This window comes from Leuresthes tenuis, unplaced genomic scaffold, assembly GCF_036924035.1.
Source record: "Leuresthes tenuis unplaced genomic scaffold, fLeuTen1.0.hap1 SCAF_22, whole genome shotgun sequence".
Classification (NCBI taxonomy): domain Eukaryota; kingdom Metazoa; phylum Chordata; class Actinopteri; order Atheriniformes; family Atherinopsidae; genus Leuresthes; species Leuresthes tenuis.
This window is the reverse complement of record NW_027325376.1, coordinates 6,025,482-6,038,474: the sequence shown is the minus strand read 5'-3', so window position 1 is coordinate 6,038,474 and position 12,993 is coordinate 6,025,482.

The following is a 12,993-nucleotide window of genomic DNA, read 5'->3' as shown; positions in this document are numbered from 1 at the left end:
AAGAGTTGGCTCAGAGGGATTCAGTTTTGCTGGAAGCTTGTTATTTTTGTTGAGCCTCTGAGACCGTTGTTTCAAACTTTATTATGAAATTAGCTGTGGAACTGCTAATTCACATTTGAACTGAGCAGAAAACATCATACACTCACACTGTGTGTTCATTCTTAGAGCCTTGACACATACAGCTTGATTGTCTAGTTTCTTTTGTTGAAAGGAATTGGTTTTCCAAACACTTTCACATTAAAGGCACATGTTAAAAAAATTTAAAATGAAAGTGTATATTTCTATTGCCACTGGCTTGATTTTTCAAATGTTTTTTCCAAATGAGGATAGCATTTTATCCAATTGAGGTTTTTGAGACTCCAGTCTACAGTCCATACTGGTCTATTTTGTGATTTGGTCTCAACAAGCTTGTTAACTTTTCACTGTTGCCTTTTGGGAGTGGTTAAAGCCTTTTAAAATTGTTGTGCATTTCCTTGAAATCCTTTGAAAGTGCTTGAATATTATTTTTACTTTGTAATTCCCAAATTTCAGACAGCTGATGTAACTGCATCATGTGGATCTGGTAATGATTACCGCTTTACCTGCACATATAAAGCCTTTGGTATGAGATAGCTGTCCAGATATTTTTAGATATTGCCCAGATAATAGGACTTTTTGTGCTGAGATCTCATGGTTAAATGCAAATTTAGCACAGGTGTTCCCTCCCTAGTGTCTAATTACTAGGTTTTTATTTAAACAAGACTTCAAACAAACCCATGCAAAAGACTGGGACAATGAGAGTTTGCAGTCATTCATTTTGAGTTAGACCTGGTCCCACTGAGCTTGGCTCACTCACAAAGAACTCCAACTACACTGAAGGGCAAACTTGTCAAAGTATGTACATTAGAACAATGAAAAATACATGGCAGTCTTTCAATAAAGGCTCCACAATTGTTCTATAACTATGTTCACCTTCCCCAGTTCTTTACTGTGATCCTGTCACACTTCTGATGACGTTTCCACTACACTACTTTTTAAACTGTTTTATTCCTTTAACACCAATGCAACAGCGAAATATGCAATATGAATAAGTAATGGAACAGTTACTTGTATTAACCAACCTTTATTATAGTTTTTCGCATGAGAAAAAATAAAAATTTCAAAAGCGCTTTTAGCCTGTTAAGCTATCACCTACTCAATGAATTTTCAGGACTTGATCGGCCAAACAAAATGTTCTCATGGAAAGTAAATTGCCTGCTATTGCATTGGCTGCCACCATTTGATATTGTGCTGCAGCTGCCGGCCGATCCTGTCAGATCCTGTCAAACCAGGTGGCCATTTTAGATGAGTTGGCCTGTATGGCCTTGTTTTTGTTGGCATTTTTAGTGATTGTGGGACTGTTTAGGTGAGTTTGTCTGCTGAATCTGCTAGTGTGTCTTGTCCTGCCTCCACCTCTGGCACCCTCTATACTTTCATTACCCTCTACCCAAACCAGGGTTTGTATCCCCACCCCGCTATGACTGGTGTGCATTTGGTGAGAGGCTGGGGTAGCTGATAATAATGCTGCTTGTGGAAGAAAAGTTGGTTGTTGTGGTGTGAGGAGCAGTGATGGCTGGCATTAGGGGAGTGACTCTGGGACGCCAGTGATCACTGTCTTGCCTCCTGGAGGTGTCGTGGGCCCAACTAGGCGAAACATCGATGAAAGGAGGTTCCCACCTGATGACCCCAATGACATGTTGGTCAGCACTGCTCACAGGCCTATATAGGGACAATAGGGATCAGGAGGTTCTTCATTAGGTACTGAATCAGTATTAGTAAGTTAATTGTTGAATTTAAGGACTTATTCACTGAGTCTGGTCCATTTTTTGGTAGCACAAGTTTCTTGTGTTTACTTTGAATTGCATTCCTAGTTGCAGCTCTTGACTAGAACAAAAATACCATAACAGGGGTAAGGAGGGGGAACTCGCAGTCGAGAGATTTCTGGTTTCAGTCATCTTTTTCACAGTACTTTCACTTCACTACTATGGCAGTTACTGTAAGAAGTTAAAAGCACATGGTTAGGGTTAGAATTTATGAATTTTGATTGGTTTAGATGTTAACATTTAATGTTTAGGGTTAAAAGATTATACATTATCATGGATTACACTGTTTAATGCTCTCTGGTCACTATTCCCATCATGTGACACAATGGTACCCACACTAAACATAAAACAACTGCCAACAAGATATTGTTATCTCACATTTTTAAAGCCTGGACTGTGAAACTTCTATGCATTAAATGTTATGGACATTTATGCTCCTATTTCTCAATTTCTGATGAGACTGGACTGTTTTTCAAAAGTAGTAGCCTTATATTTTGCAGTTGACAACTCCAGTTGCTCTTTGCAGATGACGAGGCTGCAGGCAGTGTGATGAATATTTCTTGTTTAAGTGAGCATCCAGGATCTACAAGGCTGCCGCTTACGTGCCAATGAGCCACATCTAAAGTTCTCATATTCTCCTTGACCATAATTACAAGCCATATTCTTGAGCTGTGTGTCTGCCACAAGTTATGGGTCTAATTGCTGCTTCCCTTTGAAGTGCTGGACATTTCATACAGCAAGCTGGACCATGGAATTAAATGTAAACTGTGCATTTAGAAAAAGTGGCCATGAGCAGCCCCAGTGGACAGTGATGAATGCCTGTCTGTGCCTTCTTTAATAAAACTGACAGTTGGCCTGCAGAGTAGTCACTGTCACTAACAAATTACATGATTCATCCTCAGCTTCACCCAAGCTGACGATTTGCCACCTCAAATGCAAACTGCCTTGTGTTTGATGTCCCTCTTAGTAAAAGTGCTACAATAAGTTTAATGATTTTTGGGGTAAGTGGGAAAGTGTTCATTTGACCAAATCACAGGGCTTTGTTGGCAAATAAAATGACCACCATGGCCCCCATTTTGTTATGACAGTTCCCATAACGAAGATAACATTGGAAATATTGCATTTTAGTCAGAAAATGGCCTCCTTTAGACTCGTTTACAATCAACATTACAATACTAACGAGTACATAGTAGAAATCCAGGAACAAAGCATTCAAATAATGTATTCTTTGTATTGGTTTTCATTATGTATAAATGGATGATGTTTTGCACTCCAAGCAACCCGTGTTATGCTAAAAGAGGGTGAAAAACAACACTTTGAGCAAACGCTTCCAGTGGTGGTTCCCAAGCAGTTTTACTTTCACCTCGGGGAGTACAACAGTACAAGATATGTGACAGGGATATGGAGCGGCTCAGGTAGTTAAATAAAAAAAAAAGTCAATTTTAGCTGAAGACGTGGAGTTTAAAACATCCCTCCATATTTACATGCTCATTCCTCAGTAAACTACCACAGTCTTATTGCCACACGGAATAATCAAGAATTTTAAAACAGAAAATTCAAACCAAATAGATGAAAACAATGAGTAAATATTTCCAACATGGTGGTAGTGGTACATGTTGACTTTTTTGGGGGGCCAAATTGGGAGAACTCTCTTTATTTGAGGTTTTGGCTAGTTTAATTTCCTCTCTAGCTAAATTTGTCTCTCTGGAGTAGTTTTTGGTTGTCTTGATATTTGACTTTATAAATTAAAAGATTATCATTGTTGCTTTTGGACAACTGTTTCCCTGTAGTTTCTTTGTTACTCCCGTTTTCCCCTCGCAAGCTAAGGTTGTAGCATGGAGGATAATGTTAGATGTCTCACCAAGAGCGCTCTTTATTTGACAAAGCCTGTGAGGAAACTTATACAGAGGTCGTTGAAGTTAGATGCAATACAATCTCATGTTAAACTCAAGATGGAGAAAGCTAATCGATAATATTACTCACAAATTAAATATTAGAAAGCAAATATTACTTTGCTTTCTGCTGTAGAGATATCGAAACACACAGTATAGTTTCCCTAGAACGTCTTTGCCTGGAGTGCAGAAAATAATGCTGAGATTAGCCTTAATTGTAATTCCTGTCTCATAACCTCCTAGTTATCATTTTCCAGCCTTTACTTTTGATGTTTCATGCTTAACTTGTCACTCACAACCCCAAACACTAATTTGATAGAAATCAACGGCCTAACGAGCAGAACATCTGCACGTAACAATAATTTTGCTGTGTTGATTAGACGAAAAAGTGCACGGCTTCGTGAACACACACCTGAGCTCATGCTAGTTTGTAAGCATCTGAGCGTTAGTGTTCAAATGATGGATTCAGGGGACGTACGAGAATTAAGTCTCCTTCAATTTGCTGTTGCACATCCACAGCTTAATTCTCAATACATATGGTCAGCTCATTTGAAATGCACAGCCATTCAGCAGCCTAATTAGTTCGCTAAGTCCCTTCATAAAGAGCTATCGATCCTCATCCCAACTGGGGATGAATCAAAAGATTTGAATATCCCTTCTTTTCCTCCCACTCCCTCTCCAAACACACACAAACGCATGCAAAGCTTCAATTCAACTATGTTCTCTTCTCACAACGTCTAGTGTGCAATCAAACCTATAGGAGATATGAATAGTATACCCTCATACTTATTTCCCAGCTTGTTTATATGAGTGTGTGGCGGAGAGATCCTCATTATTTTCTCAGACAGCGATCATATTGGTTGAGAGTGTGATCAAAGACAGACAGCTTCATCTCTGTGCAGAGGAGAGAAAATGGTGGAGAGCCTCAGCAGCCAGCACTGCACTGTAATCTGCCACGAATGCAGCCTCAGCACTCTCCCACTGTCCAAGTCTCTCTCTGTCTCCCCACCGGGGCTGCTCTCAAACCAATATGTAGCTCAGAGTGCAGGGGAAGAGCAGGATATACGTGAAAAGTGAGGATATACGGTGGGGGAATTTTCTGCCGTCACTCCCACCACCTTCTCCTTCTGTCTAATCAGTGTCTGTCTGCCATCTCCTTATTGTTTGGTTATTTGCTGTCTTGGTTGTTATTGCTCTTTCTTTTGTTGAAATACTTGCTTGCTCTTCCACTATATACTTTTCTCAATGTCAATTTCAGACCCTCATTCACACGCTCATCCTTCCTGTCTGACCACTGGTAGCAAACTGCCAGCTTAAAACTGCTGGAGCTGTGTTTGTTCCTATTATTTTTAGTAGTAGTAGACGGCATTAACTTTTTATGTTCCAGGGGATTTTGTGCAACAAAAAACGCAATCCGAGGAAACCTAGAACGTCATGTTTATTTACTATTTTGAGCTTATTATCACAGAAGCACCCAGTTTTACAGCACCTCAGCTTATTGTTGAAATTTCACTGGAAAACACTGAATTAGTCATCAGGAAACTGACTCTGGATCATCTACTGTACAAATGTAGTTGATTTTGAGCTTTTAATTAATATTAGTTGTACAGTAGGATGTAATCCCACTGTTAAATTAAAAAGAAAAAAGCTTCATGTGAGCCTTAAATGTAATGTCATACTCATGAATTTGTAGTGAAGGTGAAGGGGTTATTAAAACTGCCAAAAAATGCAAAGTAAGCAGAAATAACATACTGTGGGGTGTGGGACTAGAAACCGATGTCGTGACCTGCGGTATCTCAGCCTCAAGTGTTGTTTAAAGTATATTTCAATTTGAACATATTCTGCTTCACAGGCCTATCAAAATTTAATTAAATTAGGTTCTTTTTTAGGTTATTTTAAAAAGTTTTTGTAACTCTTGAGTGAGATGTTGTAACAATAGATTCACAGGGGCATGGCTTGTAACAAATAAACCATATTGGTACATCCTTAAGAGCTGACGTTTTTTTCAAGAGCTACCAAAAGTGAGACACTCGTGGATGAATATTTCAAATGCTGCTCAAACATGTCAATCCACACTGATACTCATTGTTTAACTGTATGCAACTTGTGATGAGCCATCTCTTCTTTGAGGCAGCGTAACTAACTTTCTCTGCTGTTACAAAAAGTCATGGCTTAAAACCTCAAATGGTCGTCTTGCCAACAATGTAGCAACTTCCGCATGTGGCATCTTTTTAGCTGCTCACTAAGGTCATCTGGGAAGTATTTGCCACTTCCAAATGTGGTTGACTTGACAGATGATGATACTGTTCCTCAGTGCTTGCATTTGTACATTACGTACATTTCACGTTGTACACAAATGTTGAAAGCTTAGGATAAATGACCCAGATCTGATGCAGTGGTTCGATCGATCCTCACCGACCGCTATGTGTGAACGCTGCAAAGACGTGATTTGTGAGACACAAGATGTCATAGTTCCCCAGTGAATATCTAGTTTTTTCCATTTATTCAAGTTGGCAGGGGATGACTATTTAGTGAGCCATTGGAGAGGAGCTGCAGCCAATCAGAGCTCAAGAGATGGTGTCAAGTGACACAACAGGTCAAAACTTGGGAGAGGGGTATACCAAATGTACAGCACACATAAAGGATAGCATGGTGAAGAAACATCAGTCTGATCTAGGAACTAAGGGGGAAAAGTCTGGTAAAGTAATACTAATAAAAAAGAAACGCATCCTGTAGTGTAAACAATACTATGATCTAGTTTGTAGAGTTTCTTTCAACCTGTATTTCTTTACAGTGTACCTATAGATTCACAAATTGCCATCAAAAAAGTACTTTGACAAGTTTTCTTTTTTTGTTGTTGTTCTTATTTCCAAGCAGCATTCTGGAGATTTATCAAGATGGACACTGGAGATTGACCAAATGCTTTTAAGTACATTGACTGCTTCTATAAAGTGTGTGTCCCAGCTCCAGTTGCTGATCCTGCTGGGGAGTCTGCCAAATCTGCTTGCCATCCTCTTGTTTTCAGACCACAAACACATTGTTATCTCTTTCAAATCCCTCAGGATCTTTCTGTCTTTGTGGCTGCCACCCCCTCAACTCCCCCTCTTACCCGCTCGGCAAGGTAGGTCTTCAAAGTTTGAAAATCTTTGCTCTAAAGCAACTTTTCCATGCGTCACAAGAGATACAAACAAAGGCATATGGCTCTGATATCCAATAGAAGAAAAAACCACTGGGGAGCAACATAAACAAAAATAACGTGAAAGCAGAGGCACTGGAGATGTGAGGTGCCGACTCAGCGCAGCCTTGTTTAATTACTGTTCACCTGGGCCAAAGGCCTAATGGAAGATTTGGCTGCAGGCCCAGACAAACAACGTTCTACTTGGCTTCAACCGGCAGAAAATGTGGGGTCTGACTCATGCAGGCTTGCTGGTGTCGTCAATCCAAAACCTGCAAAAACAAACTGCAAACAGTCAGTGGCAAGGACATTTTCACTAATGAGGGATCAAAAGATGTTGAAGAGACAACCAAAGAGGTGATACCATAAACTGCAAAAAAAAAAAAAAAAAAGGAATGTTGATAGAAATATACAAATGTGGTTTTTGAAGTAAGATGCGTTCTTCCATTAATATTTCATATACAGAGGAACAGAAATTGTACATGTTACATAATAATATGAAGAAAGGTTACATTTACAAAAACTGTTTTTATAATGTCAACATGGAACCTGTTGAAAAAATGTTTTCATTTTTTTTTATCGTCTCTGTGCATTTGTGAGCATAAGCAACTGGGTGATTCTGATATATGGCTGATAGAAACACCATGTGTCAGACATTGAACAGTCAGCATTATTGTCTTGCATCTAGATGCTGTCCTATTGATTTGTCCCAAATTACAGGGAAGGCAGCCCCAGTAAAATACTCAATGATTGAGCTGCCATCAGTTACGCAAAAAAGAGATTGTAGAGGGAAATATGTACTTGCTGGAGAAGTGATCCTGTAATATTTCAGTGAGTATTGACCATTTTATGTGAATAAGAGAGGCAGTAATCTATGATGTTCAGTGTAGGATCACATTTCATTCAATATTTGTAAACCTAAACAAAAACACAATGCCATTTTTACAGAAGTTCTAAAAGCAGATCAAGAGGACCCAATTATTGGAACAAAAATATTATTGGTTATTTATGTATCTGTCAAAGGTAAAATATGTTAACCTGTCTGGATAGCCAATTATTTTAGTGCCCATGAAATCAATTTGTTTCTGACCCTAAAATGACTACAAGGTAGTTTTGTGGGTATTTCAGACATTGGCATTTCCTGGAATGTTGCTCATCAGAGTGAAAAAGGTTACAAAACTGTCTCCAAAGAGTTTGAAATCCACCACAATCCACAGTCAAACAAACTGTGTGCAAATGCACAAGGTCTCAAAGTGGTAGCTAAACAGAAAACAGCCAAAGAGCAAAATGTATAATGCTCTGAAAGGTCAGAAAGGATTCCAGGGTAATTCTGAGAGGATAAAGACCTCTTTCATATTGGCTTATGTCACTGCTCACATGCTCACCATCAGGCAAACGGTGAACAACGATGGTGTACAGCAGTGTTTCTCAACCCTGGTCCTCAAGGCACCCCGCCCTGCATGTTTTCCATGTTTCCCTGATTCAAATGAATGGGTCGTCCTCAGCCTTCTGCAGAGCTTAAAGACCTGATGTCAGGAGAGGGATAGAATCCACATCTTTTTGAAAATAATATTGCTGCCCGTCTACAGTTCGACAAAGATCACACTGACTAGAAAGATGTTAGAATAATGTATTTTGGTCAGATGAGAAGCTTTGTTTGTTTAGACCATCTTTCATACATGGTGGTGGTTGTATCACGAGGAAGCCCGGTTTAATGCATCTGGTCCAGGATGGTTTGCTGTCAATAGTCCTGAATTCTGTCTGTCTGTGAACTGAATTTCAAGACAAGAGTATTGGACCACAAGTTGCTCCAGCAAAGAATGGTTGAAGATGATCAAAAGTGTATCTTTTTTTCAGCCAAGCCAAAGTCCGAAATAAATAAATCAATCCAGTAGAAAATGTCTGAACCTGAAGTGAGTTCATGTCAGAAAACCCTCCAAAATCCCAGTGTTGAAGTTGTTCTGTCCAAAATTGTGAAACATTTATGCAGATCTAACCTATTGAACTGTGTTTACTGATCCAATTTTTATTTTTTAAAGTTGTGAATGTTGCATCATAATTAATAAGCAACAAAGTCCACATTACAAGGTCAGAGGGGATGGAGGATGACGTCACTTAACCGACTGCCAAGCTGGAGAGATGAGAATAATAGTCTTCAGTTCACTCGATTTTTCGACTCTTTAACTTCACTGTTGCTGTTGTACCCTGTAATAATGTATCGAATCAAAATATCCTTTTCCTGGATCACTGGCTGCCTCGTCCCCTCGTGTCTGCTGAACATACGAAACATGCTGAACAGCACTAGTCTAATATAATACTTTGAAAGTCTTGGGCTCTATTTCTGTGCACAATAAATTGCACATAAGTAATTCCCAATGTAACATAACTTTTACAGATAACATATATTATATGCAGTCAGTAAAAAAACCCAATGAAACATCATACAATTATTGCACATTCAGCCTATAAAAGATGTGTTTAAAAAAAAAGTCATATCAGTAGGAACAAAAGATCTTTTTTAAAACGGTAAAAGAGAAAAAGTTTAATTTACCGAACTCTGTCTGCCAGAGAGCAAAAAAAGGAATAATAACATATGCAGAGACATGTTAAGTTATTAGTCAAAAGAATAACTCAAATTTGTTGGAGCAATTAGCTCTCCTTTCTTGATATCTATTTATTATTTAAATCGATGTGAATACAGCATTCATCAGAGAAACCTTCACGTTTCCACAAAATATCAGCTATTCAACTGAGTAACAAAGGATTTTTATAGACTGAGTTGTCCTTAAAAATCAAAATAATTGTAAGGCAGTAATTCAGATAACTTAACTATAGCAAAATGATGTAAAAGTCCTGTTTTCTTGAAAAAAGTGGAAATTACAACAGCTCTGTGAGTACGGTGGTCTGTCAGCAGCACTGATGACGAGTGTTCAGCCCAAAGCAGTCAGTCAGAGAGGAATAGGTGTGAGAAATAGAGCAGGCAATTTCTTTTTTTTGATTGCAAAATTACCACTTTCGCACAGTTAAGACACTCAATTATAGGCTTCACTCTTACTTTTGATTTGTAATCAATCCTCATCATTTTGAACAAGAGATTTTTCAAATGCAGTGAAAAGGTGCTAACATTTTAAAGACCACAAAGGACATCTTGTACAGAATGCACAACCATCAGCTGATTCAGCAGCGGTAGATTCATCATGCTCCTGAAAAACAGATTCAGACAGGTCAGTCTTCTCTTGTTAATTTTAGCAGCAGCCTTGAGCTAGTTGTGCTGCTGTTCTTGTTGCACTGTCAGATGTGTTGGCTGTGGCTCATTGGCTTTGTTCAAATAGTGCTTCTGTGAATGTTTTGAAGTTATCATTCGGTAAGTATCTTCGTGGCAACTTTAACTTCTTCTGGCAGATGGTACAGATTTTGACACAGGTTGTTATGTAAGTTTGCTTTAGTGGTTGTGGGATGGAGCATTTGACAAAGTTAAAACAGACTCAAATAAAACTGTTTGTAATGAAAATGTGTACACGCGTTAATGAGCGCAAAAGCATGAATCTTCCTCAGGAGTTACCAACAAGTAAAGCATTACCGAGCTAATAGATTCATTCATAGAAACTCACTGACATTAATTTAGTTAATTTTCTGACTTTTCCTCTGTAGCCACTATCACTTTTTCTAATTTACAGCTTTGAGTAGAGTTCCATATTCGATGCGTTATGATAATAATTACTCACCAGAGAACCCGGTCATAATCTTTTCAACATTTGGCACTACTTACAGTAGCACACTTCAGCTACACTACATGTTAATAGTATTGTATCAACAATAAGTTTCAATGTCACTAGTCGATCATAAATGTTGATCTTAATTACTGCATATTTGATACGAGTTGCCAGTCCAACTGTAAACATATGGTGAATTGAATATTAGGTTTCTTGTCCACTGTAGCCCACACAGTCCGTAAATAGCTATAAATATTTAAAACTGCATCAGTAAAACAACTGAGTGTATTAAACATTTCCATTTAAAATAGCATCAGCCCTAAAGAGAAATACTCCCAGAAACAATTAAGATCAAACCAATTAAAGACTTTAATAAGCAAATTATGTAAACTTACCAGCAGTCCGTTTCTGGAAGAAGCCCATCAGTGTCTGCTGCTTTCCTCTGCACTGTAGTTTAACTCTGGGTGATATCTTTTCTTTTGCTTTCAGTCTTTACTGAACAAGTCACAGCTTTGTGAGGATCATGTATTAATTTGTTTATTCATGAAGCCCATAAACGCCAGGTATTCATCAAACACATAGACAAAAACTCTCTGCTCAGTATGACACACCCTCGCACTTTCACGCATTTGTTAAGAGCAAATGGGGGCATGATTGAAACAAATGGGCTTGGATCTCTATTCATGCTCTCATTGTTCTCAACCGAAGAGAGATGTTAAAACATGCATGCTTAGCAAATTGCAGCTTGTCGTTTAGAAATATTAGTGTCAAATGATAAAGTTGCGTTAAAGCATTAATCCATTTAAACTTTGATTGTTTTTAGGGTTACTGTGGCCTCATTCAATCAACGTGACGTTGTCTGCATCAAAGACTCAACCCCAACTTTTTTTTTTTCTTTTTTTTTGTGGCCATGTTAATTGTCATTGTGGCTGCTTCACACATGGATGTGAACCTCCCCAGTGCCTACTGGAGGCCTCTGCTTGATGACTATTTCATGTTGTTTCCCACAGCTTTTTGAACGGGAGTCCATGTCAGAGCCAGAGAATATTTTGAACCACCTTCTGATACACTGTAGCACTTTAAGGCACGTCTGCATTGGCTTCACTTTTCAGACCCTTTTGCTGTGTCCATCTTTTATATGCTCTGTGCTATGGATAGTAGAGATTCAAGGCTTGGCCGTTGGATATCTCTGGGCAGAATTAATCTTTGATGGTTTGGCAGTTGAGTTTGTTGTCAACTGAAAGATGGAGGCATGTGGCCTGTAAATGGTGTCTGTTCCGCTGAGGCAGAGGAAAAGTTTCATTTTGTCATGTGGTTCTCTTTGTCTTTGTCTGAACTTCCTTCATTTGTCTGTCTTGCTCACTCACTTGTCAGTCTGCTTCTGTCTCTTGCCCACTCCCGCTCTGCCTCGAATCCCTTCATTTCTACACCCATACCCACCATTTCCATCTCCCTCTTTCACAGATTTTGCTTACTCACCTTGCACCTGTCAGCCGAGCAAATTCCTCTTCAAGTGGCAAAACTGTGCCGGAAAGCAATTTCATCATTTTTACATTTCCTCTGCAGCTTTTTTTGCTGAATGGTATATGCACTGGATGAAATATACTCATAATAAGAATTGAATCTGAGCTGTTATTTTTCAGACTATTAACTGATTCCTTTACTCACAACAGTTTGCAATCAATATATTAAAAACTTAGAAATATGTGAAATGAGATTTGTTTAAAAAAAAGAATCAAGTTCAAACGAGTCAAACTGAGTCAAAATTAAGATAATTTCAAAGTGTGTTCAGCTCATTCATTTCATTCATTCATTCTCACTCTTGCTGTTAAAATGTGAGTTATACAATATCGCAAGCTGCATGTAAACTAAATGCAATGTGGAAATGTTTGGTTGATTGTTTTCTGCTGGTCTTCATGCTGTCCATTCACCTCCACTGCATTCAAGGCAATGTCAATCTATTTAATACGCAATGTTCCATAAATATTTGGACGCCATATTGCCACAGAATTATTTATCTTATCTGTGTCTGCTAACACAGTCCATTTCAGCCTTCCAATTGCTTTTGGCATGTGGCATCACGGAAAGCTAGATTATCGGGTTCACCACACACTTTGCCTGATACAATATGCAGTGAAAATCAAGTCTGTCTCCATATTGGGAAAACTGAGCTGGCGCCGTGCTTTTTTGCAGGTTGGAGGTCACTTGACGGGGTGATGTAAATATTCCGTGACACTCGGTTAACAACAGAGCAATGCATGCAGAAATTTCCATCCATGCATGTGCTATATCAAATATGAGGAATGGGGTGTTGAATATGAATGTGTTCAGTTTGAAGTGAAACTGCTTTCCATCTGCATGCCATAAATAAC